The sequence below is a fragment of the Molothrus aeneus genome, chromosome 2 (genome assembly GCF_037042795.1).
Source record: "Molothrus aeneus isolate 106 chromosome 2, BPBGC_Maene_1.0, whole genome shotgun sequence".
Taxonomy (NCBI): Eukaryota; Metazoa; Chordata; class Aves; order Passeriformes; family Icteridae; genus Molothrus; species Molothrus aeneus.
The window spans coordinates 33,482,151-33,496,759 of record NC_089647.1 but is presented as its reverse complement, the minus strand read 5'-3'; the positions used below and the strand labels follow the sequence as shown (position 1 = coordinate 33,496,759).

At 40.6% G+C, this 14,609-nt stretch overlaps 1 protein-coding gene across 11 annotated transcripts in view; it reads right to left on the bottom strand.

Annotated features, from left to right (window-relative positions):
- DLG2 (discs large MAGUK scaffold protein 2) overlaps window positions 1-14,609 on the bottom strand; it is a 988,724-nt gene that overhangs the window by 624,070 nt on the left and 350,045 nt on the right. Inside the window, exon 1 of one of the 11 annotated variants that reach the window (XM_066572340.1) lies at window positions 8,364-8,458. The exons of the other annotated variants lie outside the window; for them this stretch is intronic. The gene's annotated coding sequence lies outside the window, so the exon portion shown is untranslated. Of the gene's footprint in view, window positions 1-8,363; window positions 8,459-14,609 lie in introns of those variants that run through there. 11 annotated transcript variants of the gene reach the window in all.

Here is a 14,609-nt window from a genome sequence, read left to right as displayed (position 1 = left end):
ACAGACAAGTACTGTGGTGACAAACAGCAGCTGTAACATTGCTGAATCTTTGATCTGTTTATTCCTAGCTTGCCTATCTTGTTATTAAGCTATATATTATACAGATTTTTCTTTCAAGCACTGTCTCTCGCATAACCAGCACTGGTGTAAATATAGAAAAGCGTAGTTTCCATGACAATACATTCCATAGTTACAGCCAGCAGCCACCAGCATTAAAACATGAATCACAGTGCTACCTTGAGGTGTGAGCACACTACATCACTGGCCTTAGAAGCATTAATTTGGGATGGGGGTGGCATGGCAATATTTTTAGGAGACACTACTATAAAATGCCTGGAATCTGTGCTATTAAACTATTTTGGCCCTTCTAATAGCCACCCATGTTAGCAATTTCAGTGATCAGTAATTCCCAATCTGTACCAATCATTAGCATTTTGAAGAGAAGGATGCATCACATCTGTACTTTTCAATGTTTTAAACACGATGTCCTGATTGAAAACCGAACTCAAGCACACAAATGTGATTTCTGATTTAAATGCATATGGCCTAATTAAAATCACCTGCATTTAGTTCCAAATTCTGATTTCAAAGAAGGGAAAGACAATCAGCCAGTTAACCTCTTGGACCATTCAGATCTTACTGCATTCAGCTGGCTCATGTTTTCAAAAGGGAAGACATATCTGTTCATTAAAATTCCCATTTCTTCCCCAGCCCCTGCCACTATTGCAGATTTTCAACCAGAACAGGTTTCACCTGTGATTTCATTTCAGTGTTAAGATGCACCAAACAGCAAGCACCCAAGTATTTTGCAAGGCACGAAATTCATCCCTTCACACTTGAGCTAATCGTTGCTTTCAAGTGAAAAGCAGTTACCTGACACACAGTCATTTGGGAAAAACTCAGAAAAGGACGATTTATTCCAGTGACAGATTTGAATAATAACTCATGTTGCAATTGGCCAAGACATTTATTTCCATTAAGTGAAAATCACATACAAAAAAATGTCATAAGAAAACATTTGCTCAGAGATCTTCATCTTTTCTTTTTTTACAACAGCACTCATCACACACACAAGTATATTGCCACTTGCCAGGAAAGGCATTTAAATCACAGTCATACTGCAGGAGCAAGGATTCTTGGAAAATCTATGTCCAAATTTTTGTGCTAAGGAATATGCAGAAGAACACAAATTGTGGGTGTTACTCTATGAAGAATCGATGGATCAGTTTTTTTGAGCCCTCCAGCCTTCTTTGGCTTTGAGTGCATTGATCCAGCCACTTGCTCACAGCCAGTCTGATAAGACCTCTCTTGCTCTACCAGCCCCTCTGGAAGCTGCCAACATTTCAGCTCTAGGTTTTCCAAAGATGCCTGTCTGCCTTTCATAGTGCACCATTTTGTGGAAATGGATGAATTAACTTGCAACTGAGTTGCATTTCAGGAAGTATTATGCTCATGTTTGCATGGTATTTCCTTGCTTAATGTGTATATATCTCCTCCTGTACTGGAGCTACTTCAAATAGTAATGCTTAGCATAGGACCTGACATATCATGTGAGAAACAAGACCACTATAAGCAAAAAAAAAAAAAAAAAAAGAAAAAAGAAAAAAAAAGACTTGGAGAGGCACAAAGAATTTTTAGGTATTCACCTTTGACTATCTTATGATGATTAATTTTAGGATTTCTTAATTCTCTGCTGTTTCTGCTGAGAAAATTGCTTAAGTTTTGGTTACTATGGTATACATTTATGTATTTCCCCTTGCCTGATTTCACTACTCAACTTTTTGTTCCATTGCCATACCATTAAAAATTCCACTAAGCCTTACAGCATACATTAGGTATGAGAAAATCATGATGATCTATAAACCCTTGGCCAAGGTATGTGATTATTAACTTGCTTCTAATCTTATGTTAGAATTCAAAACCATCTTTGCTGTTCTCTGAAGTCCCTGAATACTAATCAAGACTCTTAAAAACAAAACCTGTCTCTGACAGTGATTAAAGAGAAGTTGTCTTCTCAAAGAATCAGATAAAAGAAAAAGCAAAAAGGCTTGTTGCACCACAGGCAGCACATACAAAGGGAACCAGAGAAAGTAAATATAAAACAAACTTGAAAGATCCCCCATCAAAATAGAAATGATTGCACACAACTGTCTCACATGTTCCTTAAGAACAAAATACAGTCTCACACCTCAGTCTAAACCAAAGTCTTTACAGCTGTTCTATCTTTGGAGAAGCTCCACTTTGGTCCTTTCAAGGACCTCAGCTATTTCTACACTTTTTGTGAGCTGGTCATTTTAGGGTATACAATGGGACATGCACTTAATTTTGCTCATTTTTGTCTATCAGTGAGTATCAGAAGCCTGGGCTTAGTTTGCCTGAAAACCTATCTCCCTCTGGAACAGTAATCATAGAATGGTTTGGGTTGAAAGCAACTTTTAAAGGCCATGTAGTTCAAATCTCCTTCAACAAGCAGGGATGTTTTCCACTAGGTCAAGTTGCTTAAAGCCCTGTCCAGCCTGGCCCAGGATGTTTTCAAGGATGGGACATCTACCACCTCTCTGGGCAACCTGTGCCTGTGTTTCACCACCCCATTGGAAAACAAAAATTCCTTATATCTAGTCTAAATATAGTTTCCTTTAGTTTCAAACCATTACCCCTTGTTCTATCACAACAGAACCTGAGAAGATTTCTGTTCTCATATTTTATAGAGGCCTCTTTAAGTACTGAAAAGCAGCAGCACAGAGCCTTCTCTTCTCCAGACCGAGCAATCCAAACTCTCAGCCTTTTCTCATAGGAGAGACATCCCAATCCTCTGGTCACTTTTGCACTTGCTCCAATGGGTCCATGCCTTTCCTTCACTGGGAATCCCAGAGCTGGATACAGCACTCCAGGGGGAGTCTCACCACAGTGGAGTAGCTGGGGAGAATCACTTACCTCAACCTGCTGCTCACACTTCCCTCGCTCCAGCCCAGGATATGTCCCACCTTCTGGGCTGTGAGCTCATATCATTGAAGTCTTCCCAGGAAAGACCCTACAGTCACCAGATACCAGCTCAAGAGCTGCTAATTTGTGATCTCCCTAGACCTCATGCAAAACTGTGTTTGATTTGGTTCCAAGGGGTAATACGAGATTTAACTTTCAATGTGCACTTTTAGAAACAGGGATAAGACAACTTTTTTTTGGTGTGTCCAAAGGCTCAAGGAGCAGACAAAGTCTGGGCTGATCCTGCCATGAGGAGGAGACGAATAGGGCCACTGGGGTAGAGATGGAACAGAGAGCTCCAGGGACAGCTGTGTAGAAACACATTTGCCACTTCTGTGAGATGTCATTGGGACTGCTGGGACCCACCTATTCCACTGTCATGAGCAGCATCTGCTCCATCACACACAGTGGCTTGTGACAACTGATCTCATTTTCACAAATCACTGTATGGAGACAAGGATGAGCTACCAGTTGGTTCCTGCCAACAGAAGACCCTGCTGGCTCACTTCACCTAGAGATGACAGGGACACGGGGATAGAAAGTTCTCCTTAAGTGCCTTGCAATCTGAGCACGGAGGCAGAGAGAAAGGCAGAAGATAGACTGGATGCTCTGGAAAAAACCTATGCATCAAGAATTCACATGTGGTAGGCAGCTTGGAAAACATGATTCAATCTCCCCACCTGAAGATGGAATTAATGCCTTCTAATTAAATGCCCATATCTCTAAGTATGCCATCCTATAACAGTGATTTTTAAGTTAATGGGAATGTTCTTACAGAAAGTACTCATATTCATAAGTGTTTACACATTATAAAGAGCCACATTCCCTACATAGTTCTACATTTGTAACTAGTGAAAAACTGTCTGAATTATTTATGAAAATAATTTTGATCTGTTAAATCATTTACAAAGTCACCAACTGCATATAGTTTTTTAAAGTAACTTCTCCAGCCAGGTATAAAGTTCAAACAAAAATATGAGAGAGGGGAGAAAAAAAATAATTAAATATCAGCTTGAAAGAGAAAATCAAGTATATTGCTGACAGTCCTCAACAGATACAAAACAGCTCCACTTATCTGAAGATTCCTATTTATATCTTGTATTAGCATTTTTAAGGTTTTCTGTGACAAATTAAAGAGAAATAAAGGCCTGATCCTGCTGGCACAGAGTGGAAACATGCACACAGAATATTTAGAAAATATATGCCTTACTTTAATGTCACTACGTAGGCCACTATGTAGGCCTACTTATTCCTCTACGTTTTTATAGTGTAATACACATGCACCTAAAAGAGCTTGAAATGATGAGTTTAGCAACCACATACTAGAACTCACCAAGGACTAAGAGCTGCACTATTTACCCAGGCTGCTGGGACAAAGGAGGGCTTAGTCTACAGGGAATTTTGTGTTGATACCCTGTTGCTTTCACTAAACTGGCCAGCTCTGCTTGTCAATGTGTACTGAACACATCTTTGCTTTATGCATTGAGTGGAGGCGTCAGCTTGGCCACAGAACTCTCCTTGTGGTCACAAGCTCTGCACTCATGTCCTGTGTGCAAGCAAGACTCCTTCAGTAAGAAGCAGTAGGAATTGGTAGGAATTTTCCATTTGTTTTCCTGCCTCCCCCTGAATCCACTCTACTTCCATTGATGAGAAGTTTTTTCTGGCCTTCCAATTCTATCTTTTTTGTTTATTCTGAATCTTGGCGCTGATATCTTGACCAGCTTTCTCAAAATGCTGCAATGGAAGGAACAAGTAACAGTTAACTTCTATTTGTCCTCTCCATGTCGCTCATGACTTTATAAACGAGTTGTACATCCTCTCTAGCTGGTGTATTTTCTGTTATGAAAATTTGTAGCTTAATAGATCTCAGCCATTCTTATAAAAACAGCTTCCATATATTTGAAGATGATCACTAATTATCCCAACTTGTTCTACTGAATTCTTTCAAACTTCACCATAGCTCATACACTATAAAACCCCTAATGCCCTTGGTGTTTTCATCTAAAATCTCCCTGTCCCTCTCAAAGTGAGCATCCCAATGGTGACACTGCCCTGCAGAAAAATTCCTCCCATCTCTCGCTTACAGTATTTCTCTAAATATGGTCCAAGTTTTTTACATCAGCTTTGCAACAGCCTTTCATTTTTCCCTGAGACTCACTCTGGGATACATTTTTACACCATTACACCTTTCCCTGCTTTCTGACTAATCAATACACATTTGGTATTAGTGCAATTGGATATCCCTTACAACATGCAACACTTAATATTTGTACTTCATGTTATTGCTTTCAGGCCATTAATTTATATTGAGCTTTACATATGACATTCCTCTGATAATTTCTGGTGTTCTGAAGGGTATGGACTTCAATAAAAAAAGCACTTGGAAGCAATTCTTCCTGGGATTTAGACTAGCTAGGGCACAGAGTGTTGCAGCACCAAAAAGTTTCAAAGGGGAAATCCACTTTCAAGAAATATATCACTGGTTTCTGAGGACATACATGCACAACTTAAATCTCACTGCCTTTGGATCACACAGAATTGAAATGCTGGTGATCATTAATGGCCCACATAGATGGGAAACTGATAGGGACCATACCCAGCTGACAGCAAGTAAAGAATCTACTTTCTAATAGTCATGTGTGAAATCTTTTCATGATCTAAATAAAAAAAAATTACCCAAAAAAACCCCACAAAATTGAAACCAAATTAATAACCCCAAAAAACTCCACAAGTAAAAACCCATTACTATTACCTTGACCATTTCCTGGAAGTATTTTGTAAGGCCCTGGATTAATTTTCAAATCTGGTTCCTATAACTGGCTTTTGGTGGAGAACCAGTGCCTCTACGACCATCTCGTGTACTGACACTTTCAGACTGCTGCTGGCAGCCTCAGAGAGGAACCACCAGAACCCAGCCTCTATTACTTGTGTCATATGGTACTACTATTTAGAGAGAAATAATAAGCATAAAGGAAGAGTGCTTGATGAAAGCAGGAGTAAAAATAAAACCGATGATACATCAGAATTCATGAGAAGGTCAGGCTATTTGACCCTTTGGAGAAGTGAATTTTCCACATTAGTAGCATTTTGAAAGAAAATCTGTAATCCTGATTGAAAAATATCATTCAACTGAGCTATAATTGCAGGCATAAATAAATAAATACAAAATAAGAGGACCAGGCCTAAATCTAAGTCCTATCATTTAAAGTCTTATATTACTTGCTCCTTATTATAGTGTGCAAGATTTGCTCTGGCTAAGGGTGAAGGCACTCTGGCTGGGAGAAGCAGATACACAATTTCATGCTAGAGTTGAACCCAGGCTGTCACCACATGTGCTAGAAACAGGAGAACACCTTTGGGTTCCTCTGTGAAATTTTACTCAGAAATTCCCCCTGACATATAGAGGAGGAGGTTCTGATTGCCAGATGTTTGAACTCTGACAATGTTTTTGGTTTTTACAATTTTTTCTACATATAAACGTACCCAACTTGCCAGTTGCCATTAAAAGTGAGCATTTTCTCAGCAGTCAGGAAGATTGTCAGTGATTTCCTTCAGATTCTTGTAACAGGAAATTCTGTTCTCATTTCTGGCAACTGCCACTATCCTCGCAGCTTTTGGCATTTAATGGTTTTTCAGCTATGAAATTCTGATTCCATAAAAAAACCAACAACCCAAACCCAAGAAAAACTCACAAATAAGAAACACAGTTGCAGGCACAGCTAAATTCTGTATCAAGTTTTCCACCAAAATTGTAATAAAAACATCTATATGACATCATCTACTTTGGCTCTCTGTTTGCTGGCATTTCTAACCTCACCATGCTAAGGACAGACCATGGATCTTGGACACAGTGGACACACAGGATCCCCTCAGGTGTATTTAGGGGAACAGGGGCTGCAGATCCCTCTACTAAATATATCCACTACACATTTGGGAAAAAACCACTGTCAACAAGGAAAAATCATCAATGCCCACCATTGCCTTTTTGTAGAGAGAGCTGCCCTTGACTCCAACCCAAGCAGAGGTGCCACCTGGCTGAAGAAAAAGATTTCTGAAAGACTTTTTATTCTCTCAACACTTCCTGTCTGTCTTTCTTGGTAACCTGACCAGTTCTTCACAGTAGGAAAAGAAAAGGCTACCCAGAGAAGGCTGGAAGGGTGTTGCTTTTGTGTGTGTGGCACAGACGGCAGCCTCTCTCTACCTCCATGGGCTGATGCCCATTCCCATGGCCTTAAATATGAGCTGTAAAGCCACATGGCTCACAAAAAATCAGATGGAGGAGAAGCAAGTTTAATTCTGGGTTGCCTGGGAATCCTATAAATTCTCTCATTCATAGGAACCTCTGGACCAGGCACTCTCAGTCACAGAGCTCCCTTGCTGCTCACAGTTCTGGCTTGACGCTCTTTGCTGGGGCACGTCCAGGGAGAAGCACAGGGCTAGTGACAACAATCCTTCCCAGTCAGCACAGACCACTGTCCCTTTACAGCACCCTTCTCTTTCTAGAATGCCTTTTAAAGCCAGGGCAGGGACTTTTCACCCTGACAGCACTGCCCAAACACTCTCTATCCCTAGGGCTAGATGGTACAAGCAGGGTCTGTCACTGTTGGCCAAAGGGAACAGTTCTGTAAATGGAAGACATTAAGGAAAAGCACACCTTCAACTCTGTGTAGGTTGGGAATGTCTCCTACTCCAATGCTCTACCACCCTGGGGAAGGGGAAAGACCTTCCTAAAATGATGTTATACAAAGGAAATGTGTCCTCCAAAGAGTCCATGGGAATAATAAGGTGAAATAAAGGCAAACTTAAGAGAGTTATAGGAGGACCCAGTGCACAGTCCTCTACAGATGACATTTTTAATGCCTCTGAGATGAGGAGCTAAGTGGAAAATCAATGCACTTCTGAGGGAAAGGAGCCAACAGAGCTTAAACTGCTCCCAGTGACTGCAGGCCTATGAGAGCCTGCAGAACCCTCCTGAGCCAGCCCCCAGCTCTGTGTGGTGACTGAAGACCATCTCCTCATCTACCACAGGTTGAAGGGGCTGCTGCCAGGCACAGCACGGCCCCAAGACCATGGTGCCACAGGCACATTCAGAAATGCCAACATGGAAGCGATGTTAACACAAAGGAACAGGCACAAGCTCAGCTTTGGCTGTGGAACAGGAACCTCCCTGTCCTCCTCATAACTAAATTCATACCAGTCACCCAGGAGAGGAGTGCAAAAGAGCCCAGGACCAGAGCTGTTTGACTCTTGCCTGGCTGAGAGCTGTTGTGAGTCAGCCAGACAGACAGACGGAGAGAACCATAATTCTCAGGATGGCAGCATCCTTGGTGCTGCCCCATCCAGGTGTGGGAATGAGCAGGTTTGGGGCAGTGGTAGCTTACCTGGGGAGAGTTGCCCTCCTGCTTCTGTTCAGTCTGCAATGCAGCTGACTTGTCTGGAGCAAGCTTCCAGGAAAAACAAAAAAGGCAGGCTGGGCAAAGTCTGCTCACAGGCTCTGCTGCAGCAGGAGCATCCATCTTAGATCCAGTGGAGGAGGAGAGCTTGGACAAGCTCCCTTTTTAAAGCAACAGTGCTCCCATTGAGTCTGGCAAGGAAGGGGAGTGCTGTGCCCCCAGCAGTGGTTGTGCTAGATCTCTGAAGAGCACTTTATAGGTATTAGCTAATTGAGCTTTGCAAACACCCTTTCAGCAAATAAACATCACCTGTCAAGATTTACATGTGCAGAAAATAAGCTGAGCTAATCTCACCTGCTGCAGAAGTAGCCCATGATTTTAAGGTGCCTGGACCAAAAGTCTCTTGGCCTGATTTTTTTGGTGCATCTGTAGGTTCCTCTGACTCTGACAGCGCAGAACATCTGTATTCTGCTTGTAAATAAGAGTGAATATTTTTTGAAAGCCAACCTCAGGGGTATTTCAAGTTGGAAATGCTATAAAACAGGCACAACAAATCACCAGTCCCTAAAATCCAATGGTGGCTTTTATGACTAAAGATATCTCAGAAGAAAAGTCTAGAGTCAGGTTTAATCAGATTTTGACTGTCTGCTTCTTTTCATGCATCTAGACAGGCTGTGGCTTCCCCATGGATTCCTGTGGACCTGCTGGCAGAGATTCAGGGTCTGAAAAGGAAAATAAAACTTTCCTTGTCCAGGACCACTTAGTCTGCATGACCTGAAGGACAAGATGGGACACCCTGTCTGGATCCATCACTACCCTACAAAAACTGCCATTAGGAAAACAGAACAGTTATCCTGAGTTTTTCCTTCTGTGGCCACTGGCCACTCTATAAAACGGAGTCAACAGGTAGGAAGCAGGGACATGTGGGACATGCCACATGGCTGGGAGCTGGTATTAACAGAGTGGTACAAGAGGTTTGTTCGGTTTGCTCTTTATTTTCTTCAGACCATATTTTTGTTCTATGGTGGACCCTTAATAAACATCACACTTTTAGCTCTTGAGTGCTTGACTACAGAGCTATAAAAGATGCCTTAGAGGCTGCCCCTCTGCCAGGTTGTTGATGCTGTAGCAGTACTCAACCCAGGCCCAGATTTTTAGTTAGATAGATGCATTCTGGTACCTCGTGGGATTTTCCCTTGTAGGCTGAACAAGTTTGAAATTAAAATTAAAAAACAGGGCAAGTAAGAACACCCACTAGGGCCTACTTGTGATTGTAGTATATAAATAGCTTTAAAAGTCTCAGGTTTCTCTCATGCAGGGCTCCAAACTGGAGAATTCTCTTCCCTTACAGCAATAAGACAACAGCTGAAGCTCCTGTTGTCCTTCAAATTGTGCTTCAAGGTACATCCATGTATTCAGGCAGCCTGTTTTTTCCTCCAAACCTTCCAGATGTGTGAGAGCTACAAGCTGAGTATTCCCCAAAGGGACAGGCCTAAAGGAATTCAAAGTCCTTCGTTAGGCACTCTGTCAATGCTGCAAGCATCGCTATTTAATTGATGTACTCTTTTTATTACATGTGCCCTAAGGGAGTGTGCTGACCAAAGTGTCTTGTAAATTGAATAAATAAACAAATACATAAGCAAGCATCACTGCCTTGACCAGCTCATGGTGTGACAGGAAAGTCTGTGTGGTTTAATGTGGTTTTACACAACAACCCAGCTGTCTGGAATGGCTTGTTTGATCCTCACTAACCCTGGCAGGCTCTTCCAGCCTCTTCCTCTACCTCAGCAAAGACAGAGGATGCCTCTCTTACTTTTCAGATTTCTAAGGTCACTTTACTGATTAAATATGTCATTTTAAAAGCTTCCTCTAATGTAAAAACCGCCAATTTCCTTCCTTCATCTGGAAAATGGGTGAATAATTTCATCATTTGCTGTTAAAAGGAATGAAGTAGTATTCTTCTCCGATTCTTTCCCTTTTCCCTGTTGTTGACCTGCCCCACTTCACAGCTCTGCAAAGTCATGATCTCTTCTCATTCTTACTTGTTTGTTGTTTAGAACAAAGTACTTCTCGAATATATCTTTTAACAAAACCTTAGAAAATATAGCTGTAGCAGTCAGAGTCAGGATTACAGTGCAAATAAAAAAAAAAAAAAAAGGTGCCAGCTGGGGAGATAAACTGGCTTAAGAGAAAGGACAGCAAACAATATAGATATGGGAACCATTACCCAGTAAGGGCTGGCCACCCAAAGCCTTGCACTGCTGCTTGAGCAGGTTTTACAGCCTGTGCACATTACTGGGCTGCCTCACAAAAAGCACTATCAGTGCCCCAGCTGGCTTGTACACATCTACAAGAACTGAAGCCACATGCAGTCAGGTCTTCATGCTCATGAATGTTATGCATGTGAGAGATTTTACAGCTGTGAGTCATCATCTTTGCCTACATTCATGTGCTCCCTTCCACTCTGGAAGGAAAGAGCTTTCATTCACGAAAAGAGAAAATATAGGTTTCAAGACAGATCATGATGCAATCACACTCTTTTATAGTGTTCAGCTTCTCATTATGAAATATGATTCCCCTGAGGCATGACTATAGAGTGTGGAAAAGTGAGTTAAAATGGAAAACAGGTTGTGCCAGCCACGCCTCTAGGACTGCCCAAATCACTTCCTCTGACTGTAGACTTCCCTCATGGAGCTGTTTAAAATTTTCAGGACAGTTATCTTAGACTGTCTTCACATTAAAATACAGTAAGTGTTGTTAGGATGATCTTTAATATAGAGCTTAAAGAGACTGAAGAAATGAAGATGAACTGAACTTGAGACTGAACATAGCCCACATATGTCCCAGAGCTCCATGCTCTTTCCCCCTCAACCATGTTGCAAAATTATTTTGGGGCAGGGTAGGTGCCATAGTCAGGCTTTTATGTGAGCCAAGCAAAAAGAAAACAATATACCCTATTTCTCCCAAATATGTGAGGTCTCTGTTCTCCTTGGGGCAGATACTGGCCAAATCAAATTGAGATAAAATCAAAATCGGGAAAAATGTCACAGAAGGGTTATTTCTGAGGGGACATTTGCAGAATCCTTCAATTTGGATATACTCCTAAAATTGTTTCAGAATAGGAAAATAAGGCAGGATGCCTGCTTTTTTGCCATGAGAAACTGGAAATGTTTGACCTTAACATATGATTAGCTGTTAAATGACTTTCAAGGAGACTTTCCTAGGATAATCTACTTAGCCTTTAGCACTCATTTATTGCTTCGTAGTGGAGATTAGGGTTAATTGTCAAGAACAGCATTACTTAGAGTATCAACTACATTTTTTTTCAGTTAAGTAAATTATTCCTTTATGGGAATAATGAGAAAATTTTATGTCCTCTTTTCCTGTATTTTATGTATTGTTATGGAATAGGTGACCATGAAAGTCATGTAAGGAATGATGGAAATTAAGCACTCTACAGTTGAGAAAAAAATCACCAAAAGAACTGATGGACTTGTGGTCACCCAGAAGGTTCTTAAGATATTTCTGAATTATGGATATGATGGTCATCACTTTTTGCTACCAGGTATTGGCCTAGACAATGGTTCTAGGTAGAAATTAAGGAATCCTGATAAATTCTTAAGTAATTAAATCAAGGCGAGACAGTGTCTGGACATTGAAAAAAGATTGTGGTTAAGTTTATGATTTCTAGACATGCTCTAGATGCTTACAAAAAATTTATGTCCAACTGAATCTAACTCAGGCCAAGAAATTCAGCATACTTCATAATGAAACCTCTTCAGGGCTCTTTCCCTGCAACTCACACAGGCCACATCCAAAACACTTGATCTTGGGTTTCTGTGGAGATTGAAAGACATGGACCATGCTATACTAGCAAAGCCAGTTTATTACACAACTCACTCATATTATTTATAGTTCTCTAAGTTCAATGCTGAATTTTCCACTGGGACCCCTTTGCTCCTGTGTTCCCATGCAATCTTTTTGGTCATCAGGTCCTTGTTACATTCTTTTGTGTTAGCAATGTCCTTGTTACATTCTCTCTTGTCAGAGCAGTTAGACTGACCAGACATGATGTCTTCACTTCTGTTCTTGCCTTGAGTTTATCTCTCCCACAGCTTCCACTGTCCCTGGGCCAAGAGGTCAGCAGCATCATCCAGCTCAGCTTCTGTAGCTGTCTGATCTTCCACAGGTTTCCATGACACTAGAAATCCGTGTTTCTTCTGTGGGTGTATGGGGATCCTAAACATCCTGGGATTGTGCTGGACAACTCTGTAGTTTCCAGACTGTGCACTTTCTTCTCTAGCAATTTTTGTGTCATGGGATATGCCCCAGAATGTTTGTTTGGCTCCAAAAGCCAGTCAAAGAGTGGATTTACATTACGCAACATGTACAGAGGATGAGGCCCTTTGAATTAGCTGGGAAGCTAAAGATATATATGGAGACACTGACACTGGATTTTTATCACAATGGGACCTCATACATAAGAAGGAATTGTAATCAAATCCTAGGAGGCAGCTGAGAGGTGGCAATCAGAATCTCCAGGATTAGAGAATGGTGTTTATCACTAATCCTTTGCTCAAAATGACATAGGACTAAGGGTAATGGTTTTAAACTGAAGGAGCCGTAGTTTAGGTTAGATGTAAAGAAGAAGATTTTTACAAGGAGAGTGGCACAGTTTGTTCAGAGAGATGGTAGATGCTCCATCCCTGGAAACATTCAAGATCAAGATGCAGAGGGCTCTGAACAAGTGGGTGTAGTCAGAGATGTCCCTGAACATTGTAGAAGGGTTGGAATAGATGGCATTTACAGGTTCCTTCCAATCTATCCTATCCTATAATTCTATGATTCTGTGATTCTCTGACATTACTCTTGTCCTGTTCTGGGACATTCAAACACCAAGAGCCCTCTTCAGCAAAGGTAGTTTGCCAGAGTACCCTGTTGTGACTGCTTTCAGCCTGAAAACACTCAAGGGTCAGGTTGATTGACAAATTACCTTAATTTAGCAATTGATTTTGCCTCAAATAAATTGCTCCCATATGTTTACTGTTAATCTATGGAAACTCCTCTTTTACTGGAAATGAAATTAAATCCCCTCACATTTTTCACAGGATAAAAGCACAGACACAGTCAATCACACGCTCAACAGACATGTGATGTCACTTTACCATGAGTTCAAATGGGCAGAGGAGTGTGCGGGACTGTGGTCTTTAGCTTCTGTTATTATTACCTCTGTTTCAGTATTATCATTTAAAAGATCTTTGTCCTCTCATAAATACCTCCCTCAGTTTATTTCTGCCACTTCCTAACATATGAATTTTCCTATATTTCTCAAAGGGTAATGTCCTTGTACATGCAGCCAATGTTAGAATCTCAATCACAATTTTCTGTCTTTTATTTAGTGATTACTGCAAATTAAATTTGTACTATACTGTGTGAGATGAAGATGCCAGCCCCGAAGGCTTAGTAATCAAAGTCAGACTACTGAAAATTGTTCTGGAGAGGTGAAAAATACATATTTATCGATATAGTAATTAAAATATAGGTAACTCATCTTCAGGTATTATTAAAAATTACAGTGTTTAAAGAAAGCAATTCATTCAGCTGTGAATATAAATTCTTGTTTTACTCTGGATGATAAACAGAAATACTGAATTGCTGGAATTCTATTATTTTAATCGGAAACCACTTTTCTGAATAAGATAATCTGCCAGCCACAACCAATAATTATACCTTTTTTCATAAGTATATGCAATAGTGGTGTCTGTTTTAGACTATTGCATTTTCAGCCATAGGAAGGAGCTAAAGTTACATAAATTTCCTGGAAGAGTACTTAGACAGCTGTTTACCTCAAATTGTGCTTGTTTCTGGCATCAGACTGATATACAAGTTATTTTATAGTTGTGGCATAGAAGTAATAAAGAAATTGCTGAACTATTAGTACACAATTTATGCTTGCCTGTGTACCTCACAAAAAGATGCTTTTGTATTTTTGATGAATATTGCTAGTGATAACACCAATATATGGCTTCAGTTTTACTTCCTTTGCTGGATCTTTATGTGCAACAACAGATTTAAACAATTTAGCACATGAGAATAAATATTAAAAGAAGAGGCATTTATGCAGCTCCTCCAAGTTTAGCAATGCTTGCACAGTCGAATTCTCCATCTATGTACCAGGGACAAACACAGCTACACTTGGTTTTAACGGGAAATATTTGTGTTAATATTCCACGT